The sequence below is a fragment of the Heterocephalus glaber genome, unplaced genomic scaffold, assembly GCF_053883595.1.
Source record: "Heterocephalus glaber isolate CG9 unplaced genomic scaffold, H.glaber_assembly_v1.0 deba00001523, whole genome shotgun sequence".
Classification (NCBI taxonomy): Eukaryota; Metazoa; Chordata; class Mammalia; order Rodentia; family Bathyergidae; genus Heterocephalus; species Heterocephalus glaber.
The window spans coordinates 19,408,983-19,417,046 of NW_028258327.1; positions in this window are offsets into that span (position 1 = coordinate 19,408,983).

The following is an 8,064-nucleotide window of genomic DNA, read 5'->3' on the forward strand; positions in this document are numbered from 1 at the left end:
ATATGCCTATTTGCAGATTTTTTTTATCAAGGCTAGTTGGAGTCCTATATGCCTGACTTATCTGTATGTCAAGTTCTTTTCCCCTGCTTGGGAGTTTTCTGTCATCACTTCTGTGTACAGTTTTTTATGTCATCTGCACTCTCTCCTGCTTCTTCATTGACTCCAATCAGTCTTATGTTATTATTCTTTGCATCATCTAGTGTCTGGTGGATTGATGTCCCTTACTATTTTAAAGAAATTTTTCTTTTCTTGGTCACTAGTTGCAAGCTTATCTTCTATATCTGAAATTGAGTCCTCACATTGGCTCATTCTGCTGTGTAAACTTTCAATGGAGTTTTAATATCCTTGAAATCTGTTTGCATCTGTTTTATGGATTCCATTTGTTTCCTATGTTGGGATTCCATTGTGTTCCTCAGCTCCTCTATTTTTTTATCTGTGTCCTCTCTAGAATTATTAAATATGTCTTGCAGTATGGGCACAATCCCTGCTGTTATCTGAGAAATTACTTCTGATTTCATTTTTTTTCCAGATCCTCTTTTGTTGCCATTTCAGGGAATCCAGGTGGTTGAGTATCAGACTGTTCCATCTTGTTTCCCTTTGGGGTTGCTTTAGGTGATCTGGAAGTCTGGTTTTGAGACTTGTTTACATATCTTCTCATTTCAACAGGGGCTTGTGGGGGGTGTGCTCCTGGCGCCCACATGGCTCACCTCCTGTGCACTGGGGGCGGTGGTAAAGTGGCCCAGATGTCTCCTCAGTGGTGGGACCAGCTCTCTGCTTATGTGGAACTTCTGTGAGCACTGCATCATGCCTAATATCCTAGTCCTTCACGTCACCTTCCCAGTTACAGTAACATCAGGATACTCCTCACACAAATATGAAAAGTCTGAAGGTAGTGGGATTGCCCCCTGGTCTACTATTCTTGAGCTAGCCCAGTGCTGTCTTAGAGATGCTATCAGGTTGGGTTTTTATTGGAATCTAGTTATGTGCTTAAATAAGCTGATCAAATCTAGTTAAAGGACTTGCTTTACAATTAGCATTTCCTTTCAATATTTGAAATGCAGAAAATTTTGACCCCAAAATTTCACTTCTAAGAATTCGCTGAATGAATTATGTATATATACAAATAATGTAAAGTTTGTGAGATGTGGGTGTGAGGTGAGGGCTTTGATTTAAGCTTTCTATCACTTTTTTTTGAGATAGGGTCTCACTATATAGTTTAGGCTGACATTTAACTCACTAAGTAGCCCAGGATAGTCTCAAATTTGTGGTGATCCTCCTTCTTCAGTCTTCCCAGTGGTGAGATTATAGGCATCCACCACTACACCTGGCTCACATTGTTTTCTTTATAATTAGCATGTTTCATTGTTCATTAAAACTTATTTTAATGCTATATTTATGCAAAAGTTATTGTAAAAGGCTGAAAAGAAAATGAGCCACTCAAATTCTGAACACATGACTTGACATATTATCACTGTCACTGAACACTATCATCTTGACATCATACTAGCTTTGAAGCACCCAAAAATCAAATAAAAATTAAATATCCACTGTGTCTCAGTGTACAATACTCTAACTTTGAGGGGTAGTACTATATCACTCCATTTGTCTGAGACCTTTTAGGGCAAAAATGAATTAGCCAAGGGCCTCTCCTGGAAGAACATGTTGAAAATTCTCCACAGCCAGACACTTGTGGATGCCCTGTGAAAGCTGGGCACTGTTATCACTTCCTATTGGGCAAAGTACCAGGTCACAAATTTCACTTGCCAGCTCAAGTTTCTCATGTTTAGTATCTTAGGGATACTAAAAGATATGTATATTCTAGAAAAATCTTCTGTAGTTCCTATTTTCATTATATTTCTTTTTTTCCTGCTGTTTATTTTCCCTTTCCTGTATATCCATCCCACCACACAGCCACAGACTTATTAAGCCACCACCACTGCCAGCTATTAGAAGGGAAAAAAAAACTGGAGAAAGGGAAAAGAAAGCCTCCCTCTAGAAGGTGACAGAGGAGAGTGATTTCAGAATACTGGAGGCATTGCTGTCTTTACATTAGGATTCTCTTCATAACAGGTCATGATAGAAAACTCAGAAGTGAAAAGTTTTTTAAAATGACATTTACCACTGGTTCATTTTCTCCCTATATGTTCTTTAATAACTTTAACACAACAAAATTGTCACATCAATTTTTCTACAGTGTTGTATGAGGTTGTATGAGATCATATCTGGGAAATTATTAATAGCTTCTAAATGAACTTTTCACTTGGAGTTTCTACATTTAAAGTTGGTTTTCCTGTGCCTGGGAACTGCACACAATACAGAAATGAAGGTACCAATATTCAGTGCCTAATACAGGGAAAATAAGAGTTGTGCAGCCTTAACATTCAGCAATCAGTTTTGAGATAAATATTGTAAAGGATAAGAAATCATTTTTTTAAATATTTTATGCATAAGGAAACTATGTTCCTTGAGTTGAAAGCATAACTCACAGTGGGCAACAGTTTGTAGTATACAGTAGCAATAATCAGAAATGGATCTGTATCTTAGTCCATTTAGCTGGCTATAGTGAATTATCTTAAATTGGGTAATTCATAAATGATAGGAATTTATTTCACACAGTTCTGGAGGCTGGGAAGTCCAAAAGGAGCAATGGAAGTGTGAATGCTTTTTCCTCACATCAAGGAAGGGGTAAGGCAATGCCCTTCAGTTATTTTTATCTGTGCATAAGCCATATTCATGAGGGCAGAGCTTACGTGTCCTAATCACTTCCCCAAAGTCCTCACCTCTTAATATTGTCATTTTGTTGGTAAGGTTTTAACATATGAATTTTGAGAAGACATTAACATTAAGACCAGAGAAATCAGCCAATTTCCCAGTTTAAAGAGATACTAAAACACCGTGAACCAGAATTCCTTTCAATGTACTCCATCCTCCATTATATCTAGTCTTCTTGCTTAAAAGTCTTCAACATGGTTATTAGCACACTACCTCTTCTTCTCTGGGCCTTTGACACAAAATCAGTGCCATCCAAGATTGACAATTTATTTATTGCTCTTTTTTGAAAGAAGCACAATAATTAAAAACTTCTATGTAATCTGATACAACTGAGAAATCAGTGGACCATTTGACCATTAAGTCAGATAAATTATTAATGTTAATAAAACATTTGAATTTTTCCTGAAGCTTTTTCCAGTGTACTTCCATCTTTACTATTTTATTTGATGCTCTCCAAAACTTTGTAAGGTAGATTAGTGTCATTTCCATTTCACAGAATAGAAAAAAGAAGTCTAGAAATGTCAAGAGCCTGAGCCATCAGTGCCAGCCAGAGCTGGAAGGTAAAAGCTCTATCCCTAGATGGTCTGCCTCAAAATCTCACTTACGTTCATCTGAATCAATAATCCTTTAAACTACAAATTAGGAAACCATCTGATACTTTAAATTCTTCAGTAAGGCTTGAGATGTACCTGTTTCTTTAACAACAGACACAATAGACAAAGCAGTGAACCTACAGACCAATCATACGCCTCATTGGCTTTTGCCAATTCTCATTTTTACTGGCAGCTGCATTTCAAGGAAAATCTAGTGAACTGCAGGGAGTAGGCAATGGGAGCTTCTCAAGGTATCAGTATATCTAGATCACTGTGCAAAACAGGTAATCTACAGCAACTGTTTAGAATGGGAAGGACAGCAAAGAAGTCACAGCTGAGCCCCAGGAAATCCTCAAAATGTAAGCACTTCATTTATGAATCAGCTACTCACTCTTTGGTTTGAAAATTAAAGAGCTTCAGGCATGCTGTGGTCCTCTCCATACAGTTAACACAGATACAGTTGTAGAGTAGCAGAAGACCTGGGAGAACTAAAAACAACTCTCATTTCCTGAAAGCCTAAGTTTTAGGCACCAGGCAAGGGGGAGGAATTATGCCTATTATTTCATTTATTCCTCATTGCCCAAGATGGATGGTCATTTATTTTTTAAGTTTCTACCAGAAGTTGAAGCAACTCACAAAGAACAGTAAGAAGAGCATTTACTCAGAAGGAAAACCAAATGACTATTTATGAAATACATATCTTTTAGTACTATTTTTATATTATTTGTCATATTTTGACATTATAATACTGCTGCTTGCCCTGTTTTTTAAAAAATGCAATATTTAGACACATTATGTCTTATTCTTTTTAATTAAAGTTCTGATTAGTCTCTAAGAGTTTAATCAAGGAGGAAAAAAAGCTTTATTAACCTATTCTCACTCCCCTTATTCGCACTATGTGCTTATTTATTATCTGTTAGAACATACATCTCATATGGTTTGAAATGAAAGGATGATCCATCTCCTTATTACTGACCCACTGTTTGGTGATGAAAAACAAGACAAAACATATGGACAAAGGAAGAATGCCTTCCTGTCATTTCTCAGCCTTGCCTGCCGCTGCTCAGCTGGGATGTTAAAGATTGGGGCTTAATGAAAGAAGGTGAGAAGGTGAAAGAAAAAAAGCCCTAATGAGCATGTGTTTAGAAATATGGTGAGATCTCTGAGAAGTGGCAGTGATTTTCTTTGTGCTTCATGTAACACAGTATCCCCCAAGGTCTAAGAAGCCCATCATCCTTCCTTCCTCATTCATTCCTTCATTTCCTACCCTGGCAACCAGCTTCTCCATTTGGAACTGGTGTCATGAGTTTAATTTCAGACAGTGAAGTGAAAAAGAATCTCCTTTTTCATGAACAACTTGTTCTTGAGAAGCACGCTACAGAGGTGCGGGTGTTCTTTAGGTTGTTTGCATCATTGCTGGAATATCCCAGGAGCAGGCATTTCAGACTTCATGTTTCAGCTGACAGCCCCAGTCTGTCTGCAGGCAAACTGACATTTACCCTTTATGGGGGGGTGAAGAAGAACCCTCCCCCGACCCGAAGAAGGTAGAGCCACTAAAAGCCAAAATGTTTAAATGTGTCAAATGAGAGCCAATAACAGCTGTCAAAATTCTAAAAGCAATGCTCCAAATTAGAACAAAATCTTGTAGTCATAACATCATCCTAAAAATGTCTTTAATCAGCAATCATTCTAGCCCGGTGGGGTGAGCAACACATTGTAAATACCAATTCCAACATGAGGGCCAAACCTGGGCCAAAGCCCTGGATCTCTTAACAAAGCTTTTGCTTTGTCAGTTCCTAAACCAGTAAGTCATTAGTCACCATTCCCAACAGGCTACCTTTTGGGGAGTGGGAAAGAAGCACGACAAACAGTGGCAAGTAAAATAAGAAGCCTTGAAGAACAGCTCTTTTGGAATCAACAGTGATCTCACGAAGGCAGGCATGCTCCCCTAATGTTTTATGTCCAGTATAACTCTAAACACATTGGCAGTCATGAATTGAGATCGTCCTTTGAAGTTGCAAGCTTTAACTGTGTGCTCTCATCCTCTACATTTCACTGAGTGAATAACCTAAATTACACAGAACAGCAGTAAATTGGCTCATCATAGCCCTGTTCTAATTTTAAAAGGATAAAGATCTAAAACACCAGAGAGCCTAGCACTGAAAGAACCAGTGAAGCCTGTTAAAGGGCTGCTGAGGTCTTTTCCCAGAGGGTCATGGATTTCAATTCAACCTAGGTTTGTAATGATAAAGGATCATTCAACATTTTGTGTTAAATTTATATGTGCCTTCAACATAATATTCCTAACAGGGACACTGATCGATTGCATTGGTCACTCTTGCTGACTCTCTCAGCAATACAGTAGATGGTCAGCCACATTTGGAAAGTAAATTGTTTTCCCTCATATCGTGGTGATCCTTGCAAAATGTGAAGTTCAGGGCACTAAAGAGCATCTTGTCTTCACACTGTCTGCTGCTTGGTTCTCTTCCAGCTCTCTGAGCTCCCAGGGAAAAAGTACAGCAGCTCTTTGACTGTTAACTTAACTCCCTGATGAGTCTGGGACAGCTGAAATTTGAAAAGCGTATATTCATACAGGAACAGCACTTTCCAAACAGCATAACTCTCAGTCCTAACAAAGCATTTGCTTGTGGTGATAAAATGCCAGGTCACAAGTCAAATTTTGACTCCATTACTGAGCATTATCCTTGAGCTCTAAATGGAAAGTCAGTACAATTCACCAGCTGTCAGGCTCCAGCTTTCCCCTCACCCTGAACAATAACAGAATAACAAGCTAAATAGTTATAGCTGCTGGAGACACTCCTTGATTAGATTCTTAACGACTGACTCAGTTCACAGGTCCTTTCAGCCAGTCAATCAACAAACAGACTTCCAACCATTCAGATCTCCCAGGTGTCTGTTTGGAATTTCATAGGAATCAGTGAAAGAAAAAAAAGAAAAAGAAAAAGAAAATCCACCATTCAAAAGAGATTTAGGATGATTTAGAGACAGTCCTAAGCTATCAAGGTCCCTATTAGGAACAAAATAATCAGAATGCTTCTCTTTCTAACAAAGAACAAAAGTTGGTGTTGGCTCAGTTGAGATATAAGATTTCCATGAAGTACCTTCCACAGGTTGTACTGGTTCCCACCTTCACATTTGACGTTGACCAGCCATAGAGTAAATGAACATACAGGAGAATGCCCTTATAAGGAACTCAAGCAGGATGGTCAGTGTTGTGTAACTGAGTGGTGCGCGACAGCTGTGCCACCCCTAGTACACACACAGCCTGGCTACAGGAGGGCGACAGCACCCACGTGAAGTCCTGTTGCCTGAAAGCACTGAGGAGGTCAGCTCCCCCAATTTGTCCTGTGACTGTCAGATGTCTCTATGACCAGGGAGGAAGAGTTTCCTAAATCCCTTTTTTTTAAAATTGCTAGATCATTTGAGGCTGTGGAGGGACTCTGTAGCTATTTCTTGTCAAGAGTCTGAAAAGTCACAGGAAGGCCAAATTTCGCAAATGTTTCCTTCTACCAGGAATGAGGATGAGGGTAAAATCTAACCATCATGATCCTCGAAATAAAAAGGCATTTAACAACATTACCCCCCCCCTTTAAATCTCAGAAAGAGCTGTCTGTGTGGTGGAGGTGGGCTAGAGATGAATGAAGCTTGCCCCTTGGGAGCAGATTTAAGGCCAAAGCAAATCCATCTATCCACCTATTGCACTCATTTCTCCATATTGATAGCTCTTTATTTATAATCTATTTCATCTACATTCCTGGTAGAACTTAATGGGTTCAGCTGTGGACTCTATTTCAAATGGTCATTTTGTAAGAGAGAAACGGGAACTATGTTTTCTAACCTAAAGCAATCCAGAGGATTTTTCAAAGACTGAACTAGCACTCTGCAGGAAGGCCTTCTGTGGTTTGGCCTGACTTTCCAAAGTGGATTTCAGCTTTCCTCCCTCCAGGCCCTTGAACTTCCAACCAATAGCTTCCGGTCCCCGAATGCTGCCTCTTTCCTGGAGAGGCTCACTCTCTCTGGTCTTTGTCACGTCGTCTAAATGGGCCAGACATTACCATTGCTCTTGAGCTCTAGACTGGGTCAGAACAGTGAAGGTCTGTAAAAAAAAAAAAAGGGCTGTTCGGGATGATGTCTGGGCTTGACTTCGTGGGAAGCCAGCCAGGTGTCTAAATTGAAAGCCTAGGCGATCACGAAGTGGAGGGCTGGGAATGAGCAAGTGCCCATGGCGGGGGCCCCTGGGGACGATGTGACATGGCTTCATCACGTGGAAACCACGCGGTCCTCTCCCCACTCAACTCAAGAAATAAGGCGATCCAAATAAGCTTGACCACCAGCCGCAGCCGCAGCCACAACCAGGTCCCGGCCGGGGAGAGAGGGAGGAGAAGAGTCTTCTCCGCCAAGGCCGCGGCTGGGGTTTGGAGGTCCGCAATTCACCGTGATAATATTAAGACCAATTAAGGTTTGATCCGTGCACACGAGAGGCAGACGGCCACTTATAGTGGAACCAATTAACGAGCATGTCCCCTAATTCCTGCCGCGGCCGCCGGGCGCACCGCGCATCCCTAGGCGCCAGTGGCTGCCGCCCCCAACCCGGGGCTCCCCCCGCCCGGCCCTGCAGGGAGGCGCCCTCCCCCCGTGCGAAGGTGCGAGGCGCAGGGCCCCGGGGTAGCTGGGGAGG